The sequence below is a fragment of the Piliocolobus tephrosceles genome, chromosome 3 (assembly GCF_002776525.5).
Source record: "Piliocolobus tephrosceles isolate RC106 chromosome 3, ASM277652v3, whole genome shotgun sequence".
Taxonomy (NCBI): domain Eukaryota; kingdom Metazoa; phylum Chordata; class Mammalia; order Primates; family Cercopithecidae; genus Piliocolobus; species Piliocolobus tephrosceles.
This window is the reverse complement of record NC_045436.1, coordinates 77,238,508-77,255,563: the sequence shown is the minus strand read 5'-3', so window position 1 is coordinate 77,255,563 and position 17,056 is coordinate 77,238,508. Positions and strand designations below refer to the sequence as shown.

At 31.9% G+C, this 17,056-nt stretch overlaps 1 long non-coding RNA gene across 1 annotated transcript in view; it reads right to left on the bottom strand.

Annotated features, from left to right (window-relative positions):
- Positions 1-17,056, bottom strand: part of LOC111555102 — a 54,671-nt gene that overhangs the window by 15,071 nt on the left and 22,544 nt on the right. Inside the window, exon 3 of the long non-coding RNA XR_002735413.1 lies at positions 15,386-15,433. This is a non-coding gene — a long non-coding RNA (uncharacterized LOC111555102). The remainder of the gene's footprint in view (positions 1-15,385; positions 15,434-17,056) is intronic.

The window sequence follows — 17,056 nt, the reverse complement described above, 5'->3', positions numbered from 1 at the left end:
ATGAGATAAGGAAGTCTGTCTCCTTCACTTTTCTAAAGAGTTTCAGTAGAATTGGCTTTGTTTTCTCTTAAATGTCTGATAAAATTCATTGCTGAAGCAATCTGTCTCCCGTTTCATTTTTTTTGTTTTTAATGGGAAAGACTTTCAAATGATATTCAATTTCTTTAGTAAACTGGGCTATTCATGTTAACTCAGTCATATTGAGTAAACATTAGTGGTTTGTATCTTTCATGCAATTTGTCTATCTTTTATATATTGTCAAATGTATTAGCTTTGCATAATTTTCCCTTATTGGTCTAATATCTATAAATCCATATTGAGGTTCTCTTGCTTTATATTATTTTTTGTCTTTCCTATATTTTTGATCAGTTTGAAGTTTGTCAGTTATACTGATCTTTTTATTAACCAGTTTCATTTCATTTGCTAAATATATTTTATTACAAGTGTGCAAAATAGTTTTTCAGCTCTATGCTTATTTGTGCAGCTTCCTGGATCTACAGAATTATAGTTTCAGCAAATATGGAAACAAATTATCCATACCACTTCAAAAGAATAAGCTGATTCAATTGTAGGAATCACTTTGTTTCCCTTTTCTTGAGTATCATAGTCCTGTGCCTTCTGTTCAATAGCTGAAGACTGTTGTTTCATATATTTTACCTAGTTTACTAGTAGTGGAATAAAAGAGGGTAAATTTTGTCTTTGTTATTCTGTCTTGATCTGTAATGGAAACCTTAATCTATTTACATAAGTCACAGATATCCAATTCTAAAATCTTCCTAAAGACTCTAAAATCTGGTTAGTGTAGAATCTGTGGAATGTCTTAAGGATTCCATTTGAGAAATCTAGATGCTAATCAATTCTACAGCTATTTCTATTATGCAATCTAATATTTAATATAGAATGTCAGATTCAAAAGGATATTTATAGTACACTAAATTATTTATCTTTATGTAGTATTCTATGAAGACTATTTTAATTGGGGATTTTGGATAGATTTTGAAAGCTTTGTATCTTTTCTTTTATACAGAAGAGTTTGTACTTTATACCATTTATAGTCTGGTGTGTTTTGGTGAAAATAAGGTTGTCATGCTCAGTGTAATCTGAAGGATATTCAAAATAATCTTTCTCCCTTAACCTTAGAGTTGACAAAAATCAACTGTGTGTGTGTGTTTATATATATATATGATCAGTGATTTGGCAAATTAGCAATCTCCTTATTTAAGTATTTTAATTTCTGTTTGAGTAATCATTATTATGCCTAAGTGTGTGTGTGTGTGTGTATACACACGCATAAACACAAACATATTTTGCTATATATATATCCTTCTAATAGTTTCAAATTTTTTGTTTTTATATTTAATTATTTAATCAATCTAATATTTGTTTGAGTCTGTTTATATGCTGTTGTAGGGATCCAAGTATTATTAATGTGGATGAACAATTGTCTTTGCATCCATCATCCAATTACTTATGCCTGGTCTTTCACATATAATGTCCACACACATGCACACACACACACACATTCATATATATTTGGCTTGGTTTCTAGGGTTAATTTTGTGTTTATCATTGGAATACTTGTAAATCAATTTAACAAATTAGTAATGTATAGTAAGTCTAGAGATACGGTTGACAAGCCCTTCCTCATTTTTTTAGTCATTTGAATTATTAGGCAATCATGGTAGCATAATGAAATTAAGATTTTAACAAAAGAGAAAACCTAACAAATTTATTAGTTATTTAATTTCATTAAAACTAAACTATAACCAAAGGAGTACAAAAATAATTTAAGAGTAGCATTTAAAAAACAATCTACATAATTTAGAGACTATGTTGAAATAATTTAAGATTCAGGACAAAATAGTATAAACATAAAAACAAATACTGCCCTACTAATTGGCGGTCATCAAGGTTATCATAAGAAAATTACAGTGATCCTCTCTTATTAATTTTTCCAGTTCATGTTTCAAGTTGCTGCCCTTTTAGTCTATCAGAAGTAAAACAATCAGGTCACTGTAAAAAGTAAGAAGTGTCAATTTATTCCTAAACCCTCCATTTTTCTGATTCCAGTGTGCTTTTTAAACATGACTTTCTATTAGTTCATTTTATATTTATAATTTTAGCTTAATAAAAGTACTTGTGATTCTCCATACTACTTGACTCAGTATTTCTGCTTTATTTACTTTGCATATTCTGTTTACTCTGCTTTTTGTATCACTTACTTATCATTTCCAAAATCAATCCATGCTTCAAAACCCAGTTTAAATGTTAGCTTGCCTGTCACTCCATGCAGAAATATCAGCAATCTCCTTTGAGTCTGTTTAACGTTTTCATCCTTTATATCATAAATGTATTAGTTTCTACCTTGTATTATTACTTATGTGATAGCTTAATCTCTTTAGTTAGACTTCCTGTTCTTCACAAGCCTTACTTGTGTATGATGCATTTTTATTTTGTTAGCATGCTGGTTTTTATCATACAGTAGGTGATATACAAATATGTGTTGAATTAATGTAAACTAGGGATAAGATTTGTCAAAGGATATAGAGAAAAAATAGTAAATAACGACAGAAACAAGGAAAGGAGGAGGTTTTAATCATTTAAAAGCGAAGACAAGCTATCATAAAGAACACCTGATGATTGAGGATAGATTAAAATGATATAAAATTTTTCTTCACATGTTTTTCTAGGAGGATAAGGATAAATAAAACCCTAGAATTAATGGCATCCACTCAGGTGATTAGGAGTTCAGAACTGAAAATTGGAAACTGTTATACAAAATGATAAATTGTCATTATAAATGACCCCTGTGTCAGAGAACAAATGTGACTGGTATAAATTAATAGAAATAATGACAGTTACTATAAAAGTTACTGTAAAATAAAATAGTAACACCAAAAAAATCCAATAATAGTTAATATTTACTGAGGGGTTACATACGAATATGTACATGCATGTGCACAAACATCTACACACACACTCAGAGGACTCTAATAGAGTAACTGTTCACAACCCAGTGACAGGACCTTGAAATTGTTATAGGTTGGTCTACTCCATGTTGGTGATTCCCTAATAATATCTCCAATCTGGCTGTAGTTTTGTCCCCAAACTCTGAAATTAATTATCCAACTGTCTGTTTGATATATCCATTTGAAGATGTCATTTGGAAAAGTGTCAGGTGTCTACTCATGATCAGTAAATATTTACTGAATCAAAAAATTAAAAGAATGATATTTGCAACCAAGTAGCATTTATTGTTGGGATGAAAGAAAATATTCCAATGTAACTAATTGCAATAGTAACTTAAATGATAACAACAATGTAATTATTTTAAAGAATGCTGCAAAACTGCTTCCAAAATTCAGGGACCTGTCCTAATAATAAGCTCAACTAAAATATGATTTGAGAGCACATTAAAACAATTTAAAGACTATATGGAAAATGTTCATAGCAAGCACAATAGTAAATGTTAAAACACTAATCTTATTTCCATTAAAATCTGGATGGAGACAGTGATATCCTCTTGAATCACTATCATTCAATTTTGTTTTAGAGATTTTAAACAATGTAATATGGAAAAATAATCAAATAAGCAGAAAAAATGTTAAAATGTGAGAGATGAATAACATGTATATGGCAAGAAGAAAAAAAGAAACGGTATTAAAACCATTAGCATTAGTAGGAGAATATTGCAGTCAGTGGAACAAGCTATATATTGAAAAATTTTTTTAACGTTAAAATAACAAATTAGGAAATTTTGATTATGAAAAAATAGGCATTATAATGTCCCAAATAAAACTAGATATATTAAGAAGTAAATTTACTAAGTTACTGGATACATATGAAGAAAACTATAGAAGTTTGTTTCAGGATACCAAATAAAACCTGCACATATATGGAAAACATGCCACGATGCTGTACAGGAACACTGAATATTATTCAAATATTTACCACATTATAAATTAAATACAATATATTAATTCATAAATTCATTGATTTAACAAATTTCCTAAGTGCCCACATGTCTTTGGCACTAGGTATACAGGCATGAGAGAGATGGACAAGATTTCTTCCTCCCAGAGCTTACATTCTAATGGTACAGAGAAAAAATAAACATATAAACAAGTTAACATTTTTGTTAAGGTAGTAGTAAGTGTTGTAAAGAAAAAGAAACCAAAATCACACAGGAATGAGCCTGATGGTGGTGGTTGGCTGGCCTTTTAGGTAAGCAGCCAGGGAAAGTCTCTGTGAAGAGGACCTTTCAGGAGAGGCATCTAAGCAGTCAGGGGTCATTCCAGGCAGCAGTCTGAAGAAAAAGCCTCTGTTCAACAAGATCAACAAGTGCAAAGCTCTGAGGTCAAAGTATTCATGGTATGTTAGGGGAGAGCAGAGCAATAGCAGTGAAGCAGTGTGAACAAGGGGGATAGTATGACAGGAGATGAATTTTACAGAATAATGAAAAGAAAACCTATGTAGGACCTGTACACACATACCAACCATATATATGCAATATGCAGTATACAATATTATATGGAATACAACATATATACTATATGGTACATACATAATACATACCTATTTTACATATATGTATATATGTGTTATATATAACATATATACATATATGTTAGAATAAGTGAAAACTTTTTATAAACATTGTATACAATATACATTGTAGTTAAAGAGTGATGATTTCTAAGAAATACCGAATATACAAATATGCAGTTCATTGTGAAGAAAGGGTAAATGACCTATAAACATAAGAAATTTAAATTATTTAGTAGAGAAATATTAATCAAAACAATTATATGCTGCTTTCAACAAAAGTTAGGCAAATTAAAGAATGAAAACATTAAGTGCTAAAGTATTTTTGGAAAAACTATTTATTTGCCTCCAGCAAAATCTATGTTTTAGAAACTATTCCTAATAATTAAATTATATATGAGGATCTATTTTCAAAGACGTTTATTCAATATTTTATAAACAACACCCTCTTATCCATAGGCAAGATTTGAATAAATTACAGTAGTATATTTTTAACAAAAATATGCTAATTGAATGAATAAATTAAGAGAATGAATTAATCCTATATGAATTAACTTGTAGAGAACCATATATATCACTAAGTAAACAAGCATATATAAAGAATTATATATACTACATAATGCCATATATTTATATAAGTTAAATCTCTATGTGTATATTTGTTTTAGCAAGAGAACAGTATGGGTGAACCCACACAAAAAGTTATTTGCTACCTGCTAGGTAAGAATTTTGTATTTGAGGAGAGTTAGTGGTTTATTAACTTTTAAAAATACAGCTCTGTGGGGTTTTTTTCTACTGGTTCCAGTGAGCATTCTTTTTTATAATTTTATAAAAATTCAATAAAACAAATTAAAAAGAAAGTACTGACATTAATATAGGCTTTTCTCTCTAAAAGTCATAAAGGATTCTGGCTAAACCTCCTCCTTCTCTGTAACCATCTTCCTTGTCCCTGATATATACCAAGGGATAGTACGGAAAATTTGCTGTTCATGCAAGCAATAAGTGAGTATATTGTAGAAAAATTTAAAATCATGTTCAAAGCCACTAAAAGTCAGTTGGAGTATTACCACCATGAGCTGGCAATTCTAAGCAATATTAGGGATAAAACCACCATCCCACAGGAATGCTTACTATCCGCCCCCCAACCTCCACAGTTACCACTTTTTCATGTTTTCATTTCAGCCATGATCGTTGTTTTAAAAATGGAATGGAAAGTGCAAGAAAGCCAACATTTTTACTGTCTTCTGGTCTTCTTTTGTTGTTGTTGTTGTTAACATATTTTGTTTTCTAGAGCAATTTTATGTTCACAGAAAAGTTGAACAAAATGTATGGAGAGTTCCCATAAACTCCAGTTCCCACAGACAACCGTTCAATCAACGTCCTAAACCATAGTAATACATTTGTTATAATCAATAAACCTACACTGAGACAACAACATTATCATCTAAAGTCCAAAGTTTACCTTAGGGTTCACTCTTGGTGTACATTCCATGGGTTTTGACAAATGTATAATGACATGTATCCACCATTGTTGTATAAAATAGTTTCAGTGATCAAAAAAACCCTCTGTTCTCCACCTCCTTCCTCCCTAACCTCTGGGACCAATGATCCTTTTATTGGCTCCATAGTTTTATCTTTTCCAGAATGCCATATAGGTTGAATCACATGCAGCCTTAACATTTGACTTCTTTCACTTAGTAACATGCATTTAGGGCTCCTCCATGCCTTTTCATGGCTTGATAGCCCATTTCATTTTCTTGCTGAATAGTATTCCATTATCTACATGTACCACAGTTAATAATTAGGTAATAAAATAATTAATAATTAGTTTATCTACTGAAAGACATCTTAGTTGCTTTCAAGTTTTGGCAATTATGAACAAAGCTGCTATAAACATCTGTGTGCAGGTTTTGTATGGATATATTTTCTTCCTGAGAGCAGGCCCTGCTAAGAACAGAATACTCTCACATGTTTCAAAATGGTTCCTTTTCCCCTTTCCCTGCTGAAAGCACTAGATGTTTCTCCAATATTCACTATGAGAACCAGAGCAAGCTCCTGGAGGTGAAACTCACCAAAGTTGGGGGATGCCCACAGACTGCGTCTCCCTGGAGTTTTCATCTCTTAGACTTGTCCACGCTGAGCCTCCAGCAATTCATCAATTACAGATTGTTCTACTGTAGTATTGGTTCCCACGGAAATTTCAGAATGAATTTCTGCCCTGCTAAGTTGCAGTTCTCTGTTTCTATTTATCTCTTCAATTTATCTCTTCAGTTTTCTGGGCAGTGGTTTGTCCTGTTACTTCAATTCTCTGATGAAACTAACAAGAGTTGTTGATTTTTTTTATTTTTCCAGTTGTTGTTAGGATGGAGGAGTGACTTATAAGCTTCTTACAAAGTACTATTTACATTCAACATACACATATATGTTCTCAAATAAATCAGCCTTCATGTGATTTTGTGTGATGTATATTTAAAACTAATTTGTGAATTTGAAAGAAAGAAAAAGACTTATTTACCATTGAGATGTACCTGCTGTGTAAAAATTTGTTTTTGAGTCATGTGAAACTGAAGGGATAGCATTACTCAGATAAATCTATAAACACTCAGAAAATGTTTTTTTCAAATTCCATTCATATTGTGTTTATAATATTAATCCTTAACTGATATAAACCTCTTCTTGGAATATTAAGTTTTATTTTTCCAAACATTAAAACATTGACTTAAAATGAATTTTGGAATGAGAAGACAATAGGATGAACACACAATTGCAGCTTTTCTGGGAGAAAGTTGAGTGCTGATCTTTTTTGCCACTTCTATTTAGTTCCTCCCCTAAGATGGTCCCTGAGGCACCTTTTCGGAATATCTATGGATCTCCAGAGAAGTATTTTGGTATTTTGCTGCAGATAAAATATATACCATATACAAGAATCACTTCAATTAAAGTATTCTAAGATTGTTTGCAAAACACTGAAATATTAGCAATAGCATTATTATTCTAATAATATGAATATGACTATTTTTATTGTTTCAACTAGAGATTGTGGTCAGGAGACATTTACTCAGATAACTGACACAGTTTAAACTCTGTGATAATCAATATATTGTATATGATATAATAATATGTAACAAATTTATAAAGATGCATGTTTCACCATAAATCAAGTACAGTAGCTCCACACCCCTTGTCTGTGGTTTCAGTTTCTGCAGTTTTAGTTACTTACCCACAGTAAACTGTGATCCAAATATACTAAGTGCTAAATTCCAAAAATAAATAGTAAGTTTTAAATTGCCATTCTGAGTAGTGTGGTGAAATCTCAGGTTGCCCTGCTCCATTCTGCCCAGGATCTCAATCATCCCTTTATCCAGTGTATCTAGCTGTATACACTACCTACCCATTAGTCACTGACATTGACATCGACACTGCTCCTAATACCCAACCATCGATGTTGTCATGGCTTGATAATCCAGGATCACCCAAAGCAGATGACCCTCAATCTGACATATCATCAGAAAGTCAATAGTAGCCTAGTGCTACAGTGCATTGCCTATGTCATTCACCTCACTTCACCTCATCACAATGCCTATGTCATTCACCTCACTTCATCTCATCACAATGCCTGTGTCAGTCATTCACCTCATTTCATCTCATCTCATTGCATTTTATCATCTCACATTATCACAAGAATTGTGAGTACAGTACAAAAAGATATATTGACGGAAAGAGAAAGACCACATTCATATAATTTTTATTATAATATTTTGTTATAATTGTTTTATTATTGTTAATTTCTTATTGTGCCTAATTTATGAGTTAAACTTTATCATAAGAATGTGTGTAACAACAACAACAACAACAACATAGTATATACAGTGTTTGATGTCATCCATGATTTCAGATATCCACTAGGGGTCTTGAAACATATTCCCTGAAGATGAAGGGGGACCACTATATATTAAACATTGAATGTTGTATAATATATTTTGAAAGGCAGTATAGTATATTTTAGGAAAAATATATACAGTACCAAATTCTTCCTTGCAAAATAATTTTTCGCCCCACACTATAACAACACAGAAAATGTTGAGTGAAAATCTTTGAAAATGTAGTACAAACCAGAAAGGCAAATGTGCCTCCAGTCTCAGTCTGTCAACTGTGTTTTAAAATCACCTGACTCTCATTAAGAGGATTCATCTATCTATTTCTCTAATCTCAATGCCTCCTTACTTTATTTTATTGTTAATTCTCTCTCTCCTGAGGGAGAAGGCTGGAATTAAAAATCAGAAAATAATTGTCCTGAATCTGACTTTCATTTTATTTTATAAGATGGAAATAAACATAAACCATCTACAATCATAGCTCATCATATGCAGTGGTTTCAGTAGGATTCATTGTTACAGAAGGATATTTTTTAGTCATGTAAATTTCTATTTCTTTATATACACATAGTTCCTGGAAATAAGACATGCTCAAATTAAAATCTCTTTAATTGTCTGTTCATTTGCTTACTGGTCCTTTATACTCTCTCCAATCATTCTCTCACTATGTCCTAACCTGCACATAAAACAAAACCTTTTTTTGGCACACATGCTCCCACTTGCCTTTTTGACTTCTTGACATGGAAATTTCTGCCTCTATGTTTTAGTTTCTGGGTCTGTGTCTTACTGTGGCATTTCTTCAGATTCCCTTTTTGGCTCTATGAGCTTCGTCTTTCTACTTGGTTTTGCTTAGGTCTCTGGTTTTTGTCTTCCTTGAGGTCTCGGGTCAGAAACAACTAATTTTATATCTCATGAATCTTAGATTCAAATGTACAACTGCCGCTCTCTTCCTTATCCTAGCATCCCTCAGACATATTATACTCAGAATGTCTAGAACCGAATCTTATATCTTCCTCTCTGATTCTGCGCTCTCACTGTACTTTCTCTGTTGGCAACATCCTACCAGTTGTATTTGGTTCCTTCTTCTACATTACTACCATTAATAATGGGGCAACCCAATGTTTCTGTCAAGCCGATCCTCAACATTTTCTTCCAGCTGTTACAGATTAGCTTGATCAATATTCCTTCATTTCTGGTTTTGGTTCATTTTATTCCAAAAAAAAGTAGAGAATGACTACAGTTATTTCAAATCCAAATTATTTAGCATGAACTCAGTTCTTTAATACATTAACATGCATTTTAAAAAAATTATAGATGTCATTGGGTTGTTATTTTAGAAAACTGAGCATTCCCTTTAGCCAATAAACAGGTGGATTTTAATAGCACTACCTGAATATCATGATGGCACATGTTTGCCTGAGTTTAAAACAAAATGCTTCCAGATATGTGAGAGTATTACCAACCTTTGTTTTTCTCATCCATATTTCATAGAAAAGTGACAGCTAATTCAATTGTATAGATCGGCATACTATAATATTTTGAAGGCAGTAAACTTTGGTTGTATGTGGTTTTTATTTTGGTTCTGTTGTAGTTTTTACATCTGTGTGGAAAGAGAAGCCAGATGGTCAAGGTGGGAGAGCTCGTGTTTCTTAGTTATCTGTGAGAAACCTTAAAGTAGCCTGACTAAATAAAACTGCCTTTCTCAGATATCTTTTTCTTCATTTTTCCCATTCCACTGCATAGGCCAAATCACTATGAGGCTATTTGACACATGGAAGAATTTTCTCTGACTAGGGGAAGGAAATAGGATTCATCTGAACTGGAAGGGAGTTGATTTGCTGTTCTATAGTGTTTATAGGGCATAGGAAAAATTTAATAGTCTAGGGATTCTATTTACCATGACCACCTTCAGAAAAGCTGCTCGGACTGGTTATTACCACTTTTAAGTACCTTTTCTTCTGAAAATCAAAGGTGCCAGATACAGAGCTTTATACGGTAGTGCATGCAATACATTTAGGAATGTGAGAAAGAAAATGGAATAAAGCACAAAAGAAGATGACTGATGCTTGTAGGGAGCTCTCATTTAGGTGACATCAGTTACAGTAATCTGTGCAATTAAGCTCATTTTCAGATAGCACAGAAGGCACTAGAGTTTTCCTTTCTTCTTGATGGTCAATCAGAAAAGAAAAGAATGTGCTTATTTTTGATTAAGTAAAAAAGAAACAAACTTGGTTGGGCATAGATATGGATTTTTAAAACCCAAAGAAGTAACTTTCCGTCATTGCTTTCAAAGACTAATAAAATGTAATACACAAGTTTGTCACTGTCACAAATTTTTGAAGAAACCATTACACTGGAAAAAAAGTTTGACAAATATTTTGTGTACTAACAGTCTCTTAGAGTCTTATAAAGTTTAATCTAGATATAGAAGCTTTTCTTTTAGTTTTTGTTGTTTAAACAAGAAATTAATGATGGAATGTTAAAGTATAATTTAATCACTGGATTAATCTTTATGAGGATATGTATCAAAATCTTTAAACATGCTAATGCCTCTCTTTTTCCTATCAACTTACTCTCTTAGAGATAATATAATGTTTATTCTCTACAGTCTATGTAGTATGCCACGTAAGTACCTTACCTAGGAGGAAATCCATTCTTAATGCAGTAGGTAGAGTCCTATGCCATCTTTTTTTTTAAAAAAAGGAAAAGCAGCTTTAAAAACTCTTATCAGCCATATTCTTACTCAAACTATGAGATGACTTATAGAGTTCCTGGCAGTGTTCCTTGCTCTCTATCTAATTCTTTTTCATTAGCCTACTCTGCGTTTGCATTTATTTCCTGATCCAATCAACAAAACAATCTAAACTTTTTAGCCTATTTGCCTACTTTCTCATAATGGTTTTTTCTCCATTTCCATTTTGAGTATAGTCAGTTAACAGACTGGTTTCTTTTTAATAGGTTTTAAAAATCACTTTATTATTAATATGCCTTGTGGTTCATATAACATGAATACTGTATGAATGTAAAATGAAATCTTGAGCTCATTATATATGTAATTTATTTTAAAGTTGAAAACTTCATTTGGTGAATCATCATCTGGTTATTCTGTTTTACTCTTGCCATTAGTATTGAATGATGATGCTTGGGATTTTTTTTCTATATGAATAAAGGAAGAAGAGTATTTGATTATGGTAATATATGATTAGGAATTTATATGCTTTTTACCCAATTTAAAATATTAAAATCATCAAATTAAAATCATATACTTTTAACATTTTAATTTATGAAATGATACACCTCTTGTATAGTTGCCATGAAAATGAAAAATGTTCGTTTTGTAAGGTTTTAAATATAATCAGATTTTGATTGTAATAATGTAAAGTAATGTCTGGTTAAGGCTTCACCAGAAGATAGGGTTAAATTCAGTGGCTATGCAATTCTTGTGACCTTTTTCAGGTACTGGAGATAACTTAGTCATTTTCCATTTCTCAGCTATAGTATTTCTTTTGAATGTTGTGAACTTTTTAAAAATGTCACTAAAATGTTAACTATTTTTTTTCTTCACACATTTCTCGGTTTTGACTATAGTAACTTGGGTACTAGAAAGTCTATTGCAAATATCTTTAACAAACTCTATAACTATTTCTCAACTTGTAGGTAATCCTATTTCACACTTGAATGCATGATATATGGCTTCCAATAATCTATGATCCAGTTTTCTGAAATGACATGGAGAAAGATCACTAGTTTCTTTTTCTAATATTCATTAATTTACCAACTTATTCAAATGGCTCATTTTTTTGTTCTTACATTTCTGCTATGTTTACTTACGTTTTAGATGATTTTGATAAACTCTGGGAAGGTGTGAATAATATAACCATAAACGATGGAAGAAACTCACAAAAGAAAAATGTAATAGACTTGGTCATCTAAAAAGTTAAAACTTTTATATGAAAAATAAACACTTAAAATCCACAGAAAGAAGTAGAAACAGGATATTAGTAAATACTACAGATAACTAACAAATGTTGATCAGTTGCTATGTCCCAAGCCCTCTTCTAAGAACTGCTCATTTCCATTAATGGAAAAGGAAGCTGAGTACCTAGCCCCATTCACAAAACTATTAAGAGGCAGTGCTTGACTCTAAATGTAGACAGTATAGTTCACGAAAACATACTCATCTTAACCATTATCACTAAAAGTTAAGTGATTAGGGCATATCTAGATATTCAGAAACAAAACTGATGCAGATATATCCTAACTTCTATTAATTACACATTCATTAAGGCTGTATAAACACAAACATTTCTATCTCAGACAAATAGACTCTGTGGCCTTGGTGCTACGAGTTAGATGTCGCTGGATATTTGGAACAGAAAAAATTCAAATGATGGGCTTGAGTAAATCATAGGTATGGATATACTCTTTACTACCTTTTGGTATTATAATACATAGATATAAAGGATTTATTTAAAACGCTGAAATCTTGTAAAAACAAGCACAAAACTTCTGTGTAGGGCTATTTTTGGTTTTGAACAAATTTTTCTTTCCTAAACTCTGAAAATGAGTTAACAACAACAACAACCACCACCAAAAAGTTACAAACCACTGTGAAGAAGAACAAACACATGTAAACAACAGGAGATTTAATATACTTGAGAACATTACAGTTGACCCTCTGTTTCTGTGGGTTCCTTATCCACAGATTTAACCAACCATGGATCAAAAATATTGGAGAAAAACACCAAAAAGTACAATTCAACAGAAAAAATAATACAAATAAAATATACAGTATAATAACTATTTATATAACATTCACATTGTATTAGGTATTATAAGTAATCTAGAGATGATTTAAAGTATATGAGAGGATGTGCATAGGTTATATGCTCATATGATGCCATTTTATATCAGGAACCTGAGCATCTGAGGATTTTGGTATCCACTGGGATTCCTGCAACCTAATCCCCTATGGATACAAGAGAAGACTGTACATGATAAAAGAATCTGATAAGAGATTATGAAATATATGATTAATATGATTAAACAAATGTTATAATAGAACACAGAATGAATAATCGGGAAAGCAAATATACACAAAGAACAGATATATTTTTCAAATATCCAAATAGACTTCTGGATTCAGCTGTAATATATAAAGGACTTGAAAGTCATCACTCTTGTCTTTACAATAAGAAAAATCTGGACAAAATGAAAAATAATGACTTCACTTGGACTCATCTAGAAACAAGTTGCAGTAACAGCCATGATTTTGAAATCCAAACAGAGACAAATAGAGATTGATACAGCAAATGAGATCAGGAGCTGAAGCCGTTGGATCCATCAACTGGGAGGAATAAGTACAATGGTAATTTTGACAAATTGCTGGAGGCTGATCCAGAACTAGCCTGGGAATTAGAAAGCTCCAGGCTTTCTAACCCACATATTCACGTGCTTCCTCTCTAGGCGCTCACCAACAAGTTCTTGTGGCGTGAATCCTGGAAAGGTTCATTCAAGGGAGAGAAGAGTAAGCATTATGAAGTAAGACTGTAACCTTTTCCAAAATAAAATTCTACTCTCTGCGGGAAAGAACTTAACCTACTACAATTCTGAAACTATTCCAGCTGAAGAAAACAGAGGCACAGAAAAAAATAATGACTTTTTTAAGGGTGCATGTGTTGAGTACTATAATTGAGTGGACATAAATATGCTCTTTTATGACTGTTGATATATACCTATGCAAGAATACATGTAGATTTCTTGCAAATATTCAGATAAATAATAATTCAGTTCACCCACTATCCCCACTATTATATGGTGACATGTACCAGGCAAGTACCAGTGATAGGGTAAATAAGCATGTAAAAATATAAGGAACATTTGGGAGGCCAAAGCAGGCAGATCACCTGAGGTCAGGAGTTGGAGACCAGCCTGGGAAACCTGTGTCTACTAAAAATACAAAAATTAGCCAGGCATGGTGGTGTGCACCTGTAATTCCAGCTACTTGGGAGGCTGAGGTAGGAGAATCGCTTAAACCCAGGAGGAAGAGGTTTTAGTGAGCCAAGATCACACCACTGCACTCCAGCCTGGGTGACAGAACTGAGTGAATTGCTGGTGAGGATGAAGAACAACACTGACTGTAACAGAATTAATTCCAGAATGAACAGTGGCACCACTACTAGTTTGGAAGATAGTTTGGCATCTTCCAAAATATTAAGTCATCTCTAGATTACTTATAATACCTAATGCAATGTAAATGCTATGTAAGTAGTTGTTATACTGCATAATTTTATTTGTGTCATTTTTTACTGTTGTATTGTATTTTTATGTTTTTCCCCCACATATTTCACAAACTTTGTATAAAATTTCTTACAGAGCTAAATATATCTTTACTGTATAGTCCAATGGCTGTGTTCTTAGGTGTTTACCTAACTGACTAGAAAACTCATGTCCATATAAAAATCTTCATGCAAATATTTACAAAACTTTATGCAAAATTGCCATAGACTTGAAGAAACCAACATGTTTTTCAGTAGGTGAATGGAAAATCAAATTTTGGTACATCTGTGTAATGGAATACTACACAGCAATAGAAAGGAGTGCGGTATAAAGTCACACAAAGACCTGATCTACTAAATGTAATATGGTATCAAGATGGGATCTCAGAATAGAAAAAGAACATTAGATGAATACTAAGGAAATCTGAAAAAAACACATGGTGTTACTAAACAGTAATGTATCAATATTGATTCATTAGTGATAACAAGTATATCATACTAATGTAAGATAAGATAATAACAATAGGAGAGGCCAAGTGTAGTGGCTCATGCCTATAATCCTACCACTTTGGGAGGCCAAGGCAGGCAAATCACCTGAGGTCAGGAGTTCAAAACCAGCTTGGCCAACATGGTAAAACGCCATCTTTACTGAAAATACAAAAATTAGCCAGGCATGGTGGCACACACCTGTAATCCCAGCTAATTGGGAGGCTGATGCAGGAGAATCACTTGGACCTGAAAGGAAGGCGTTGCAGTGAGTTGAGATCACACCATTGCACTCCACCCTAAGGGGCAAGAGTGAAACTACTTCTCAAAAACAAAAAACAAAAAAAAACAAAAAACAAAAAGCAAACAACAAAAACACAATACAAGAAAGTGGTATGATATATACAGAAACTCTCTAATATCCTTGCTACTACTTTTCTATAAACCTAAAGCTATACCTAAATAAAATGTTTATTAAAAGCTAATAAAACATCTTGAATTTATATATAAACATGTACATAAATTCAGTTAAATAAAAAAAGTATAGTAACTGGGCACAACTGAGCAAAGAAGTAAAGGTAAATGTGAGGTATCAGTTACAGTACAATTCAAAAAGATAAAGAGATGAAAAATGTAAAAGACTGCTTGAAAGCTGGATAATATTTCAGAAGAGCAAAGGTAACAAAAATAAAACATGAAAAAATTATAATTTACCACATTTGCATATAGAATAATGGTGAAAAATTATGTGATCATCTTAATATATTCAGAAATAAAAGGATAAAATGTATGCTCATTGTAAACAACTATTAACAAAGAAATATAAGGAAATATATAATCAGATAAAGACATTTTAAAAAATCATAATGGTGAATTATTGAAAGCTTTTTCTGCCTATGACTGGGAAGTCAACAGGAATGCTAGTTATAACCACTGATATTCAATTCTATACTGGAGGTCTTCGTCCATACAATAAGGATGAAATAAAATTGCAAACATCTGCTGATAACACATTTTGAAATTTAAGAGTCCAAAATAATCTGCAGGTATGCTATATGAAAATAAATGAGTTTAGAACAGTCAGTGAACAGAAATAAATTAAAATTTATAGCTATCAGCAACAAATTATTGGAAAATAAAAATTAAAAATGTCATGCCAATGATATAATAAAAATACCAAAAATCTAACAAAAGATGCACAAGACCTCTAAACTGACAACTACAAAAAATCATTGACAAAAACTAGGAATTACATAAATAAATAGAAGAAGGTATTATGATTATACATTCAATATTTTATGGATAATAGTTTTTCAAAAATTAACCTTTAAATAAATTCAATGTAATCCCAATTAAAAATCTCAGCAGATTGTATGTGTGTGAGAAAATTGACATGCTGGTGTAAAAATGTATATGAAAATTTATATAGAATTTGATCATGAAAGCAATTATAAATAAGAAAATAGCCTAGAGGATTTACATACCAAATATTAAGATTTATATAAAACTACTTTAAGTTAGGTAATATGACATTAACATAAAAATAAAGAGACAAATGAGAGAGAAGAGCACAAGTAACAAATAGAACCATAGATATGTAGGACAATGGAAAGTTGGTCTTATCAATAACCAGTGCTTATTCAACTGGGTTTCCATATGGGATAAAAAGAATCTTGAGTGCTATCTTATACTACATATAAAATTGATTCCAGATGTATTGTTGATCTAAGAATGAAAAAAAATCAAGATTCTAGAAAAGAAGAAGTAGGAGACTATCTTCGTGAGGTTGTTAGTCAGATACTTCAAGAGGACATAAAAAATGCTAACTAATAATACAAAGATGATATATTGGATGACATTAAAGAACATCTA